Genomic DNA, 3,878 nt, shown 5'->3' on the forward strand with positions numbered 1-3,878 from the left:
AAAGAGATGAAGAAAAAAACAAGAAAAATGATAAAGATACAACAGCAGTTGCATCTGTTAATAATGTCTATAATGACTCTTCATCATATGCATCTTTTTCATTGATTTTAGTCTTTATCTTTAACCATTAGTTAATTTAAGGAGTTATTTTATATATTTTATTGATTTTAGTTATTTGCTTTTATGAAATGTTTATGTTCTTATTTGCTTGATTAAGTAGAGATTTTTCGTAGTTCTGCGATGTTACTTTGTTTCAGTGTAATGCTGAATTTTGGTGAGAAATCAACATGCCATATGTGGCGTATTTCAGCAATATCTGGAGTTGTAGATGTCCAATTGGAGTCAAACCACGTGCAATTGAAAGCTATGATCCATAGCTACAACTTTCATGAAGACACCGGAACCAAATTCAGAATCAAAAGAGGAGTCAAATGCAGTATACGTCAGACAACAGATGTTGTGCGCCTGAAGCGCGCCAGCTGCGCCTGAGGCGCATTTCCAGCCTTTCAGCACTTCCCAGGCCCGCCCGGAGCTCAACTTCTGCGCCTGGGGCGCGCGACTCACATCAACATTCATAAAAGCATAATTTTTTGTTGATTATTATGACCTCGAAATAATCGGAATGTATCAGTTCTTTAAGAAATTAAATCAATTTCATACACACAGCGGAATTAAATTGCGGCATACAAGATTAGCAATTACAAGTAGATTGATAAGAAATTAACCAAGATGCATGCGAGTCAAATTTCCAGTTTAAACAATATTACCTAACACAGAATATGTTTAACATGCATCTAATATTAATCAAACATACAAATATTGCAAGATAGAAAATTAAAGGAGTTAAGGGTTAGAGAAGATTGCACCAAGAATTTATCCTGGTTCAGTCGTCAACGAGACAACCTACATCCAGTCCTGACAATCCAATCGGATTTCAGATTTTCTTCTCCAATAGAAAGAATCAATTACAGATTGTCCAGTTTCATCCCCGAAACCTATTTATCTCTAATGATCTCTTTCCTATTGATCACCCTCTGATCCTTGTAGACACTCAACAGTCTAACACAGAATCAAAGTACGACTCCTTCTTGTTGAGATCTCTCACCCAAGAAGGTAGCCACCAGTTTCAAGCTGGCTTTCTCGCTTTCGTTTCTTTTCAAAGTATTATTACAAACTGAATAAAAGAAGAACAAAAAGAAGTCTTCAATCTTGATCAATGTGACTTCTCACGAATCTGGATATTCAAGGATTGTTCATGAGAACATTGTCTTTTCTCTCAAGATTACTTTTCCAGCTCTCTCATTGATTATTGATAATCTTTTTGGCTGTGATCTGAAAAAGCAATCTCAGTATGTTAACAATGTGTTGTTGAGAGTTCTTTTGTATATCAAGAATATTCAAAGTGTTTATCAGATTGTTATTGAGAGAATGATTGAAAACAGTTTATATAGTTTCTGAAAAACATCTTAATAAATCGATTTGCCAATCGATTCCTTAAAGTTATAAAACAGGTCTAATCGATTTGCCAATCGATTATCGCGTGTCTTGTTTTTCTTGAATCTTGAAACTACATAAACCAATCGATTTACCAATCGATTCTTTAAACAAACTCTTTTCAGTGATTATGTTAAGACTTATATGCATCGATTTCGTAATCGATTGCAGGTGTTATGTTCAAAGTAAAAATCACACCAATCGATTTCGTAATCGATTTATTAAGTCTCATAATCGATTAACAAATACTCAGAATCGACTTGGCCACAAGCTCAAAGTTCACTGTGATTTCAAAAAGTTCTTTCAATCGATTTGCCAATCGATTGTGTTCAAGTCAGTGACTCAGCTATTTTGATGTTAATCGACGTGCCAATCGATTTGTATGTATTTGCCTGAAAAGTTCTTACCAGATGTTTAGTTCAATCGATGTCCGAATCGATTGCAACCAAACTTAACATGATTGAAATTCACACAATAGATTGTCCAATCGATTGTGTTTGTCACAGGTGAAGTTATTTTGCAAATAGTACTTAAGCAATCGATTTGCCAATCGATTACCCTCAAAACTGGAGTGTCACTATGACTTGTACAATCGATTTCCCAATCGATTTGTTTCAATCAGGTTTACTTTGTGAAGTGTACAATTGATGTGTCAATCGATTAGCCTGTAAAACAGGGTGCCACTGACCTATGCAGTTTTCATTTCTAATTGTGTCAGTCGATTGCCCAATCGATTATACAATCACAAACAGTTATATTTCTGCCCAATCGATTATACAATCACAAACATTTATGTTTCCTTACACCCTTGTTATGAAATCGATTTCCCAATCGATTTACTCAGTCAAAATTCAACTTTTGTTGATTTCTTGTGTTCCAAGCAATTTGTTTCAAGTGTGTAGGATTGGATTGCTGTTCCTGAAATCTTTCTCAATTAAAATGTTAGATTTATCATATGATGTATGAACATTGTATGTTTGTTAATTATGTCAAAACTAGGATTAAGAGGACTAAAGTCCAACAATCTCCCCCTTTTTGCATAAGTGACAATCATACAATTTTAACTTGAGCATTTCAAGACATAACATTAACAACATTTCATAGCATCATATATGTACCATTATTGGATCATAAAAACAGTGTATCAGATCAGAGCATAACAGTACAAATGCTATTTATCAAAATCAGAGTATTATTACATTATTTATTACATTATCAGGTATCAGATCAAAATCATCAGTGTATAAAAACAATGCAACAACAAGCATTATCAAGTTATAATTTGTCTCCCCCTTTGTCAGTTAAGGCAAAAAGGCAGAAAACAATTCCTCCCCATATGTTAAAGAACATAAGCATTGGGGTTGAAATCATATAACATTGTATATCATAGCAATGAAATTCATGTGTATCAGATCAAAGACAATCCTAGCAGTTAATGAACATATCAAATGATTAAGATAAATGAATTCAGAGAGAAATGAAATAAAAGTTTTAAATTCAGTATAGATCAAATGAGTACAACAAGTCATAGAAAAATAGCACAGATCCTAAAACTCCTAATCTCCTAGTCTAGGCTGGTCCTCACTATTATCTACGGGAGATGTTGAGACCGATGTCTTCAAACGACAGCTTGATGCCTAAGTGTGCTTGAATCGCATCCACATCCTGAACAACCGAATTCAAGGATGCCTGCAGAGTCCTTAAATTTTCTTCCAATCTGGACTGTGATTCTAGCATCTTGGCATTGTGTGCCATTTGAGCTTCAATGAATTCCATTATTTTGGCAACAAAATCAGGAGTGGCTGGTGCAGTTGTAGGTTGAGGCTGAGGTTGTGGCTGAGGTTGTGCTGGTTCAACAGCAGGCTGAGATCTTATCCAAATTCCGTGTAACCTTTTCAATTGCATTTGATTTACAATTGATTCTCCAAAAACTAGAGTGGTTTTTGCAGATTCTTCATTACCAAATGAAACCTTGAAATGTTTAAGAATCTTAGTGATCAGCTGTGGATAAGGTAACATAAGCTTGCTCTGAGAAGCTTCCAGCATGTGCCTTAGCACAATCCAAGTCCAACTCATCCTTAGCTCTTTAGATAAGCCCCATAACAGTAGTATGTCCAACTTCTGGACTACTGCATGGTTTCCTGATCTTGGTACAAGCATACGAGTAAGTGTGTACATCAACATCCTATGTTGTACCTTCATTTGACCAATGGGCAATGAAATAGATTCAACGAACCCAACGATCATCAGGTCCTTTACTGTTGTATGCATGTCCATAGATTCTTCCCAACCTTCGTCAGTCGTATCAGCTTCCGAACTGCCATCGATAGACTTGCCGTAAAATGGCAATCCTGACAAGGTAGAGAAATCATCAAAGGACATAG

The sequence above is a fragment of the Cicer arietinum genome, chromosome 7 (assembly GCF_000331145.2).
Source record: "Cicer arietinum cultivar CDC Frontier isolate Library 1 chromosome 7, Cicar.CDCFrontier_v2.0, whole genome shotgun sequence".
Taxonomy (NCBI): domain Eukaryota; kingdom Viridiplantae; phylum Streptophyta; class Magnoliopsida; order Fabales; family Fabaceae; genus Cicer; species Cicer arietinum.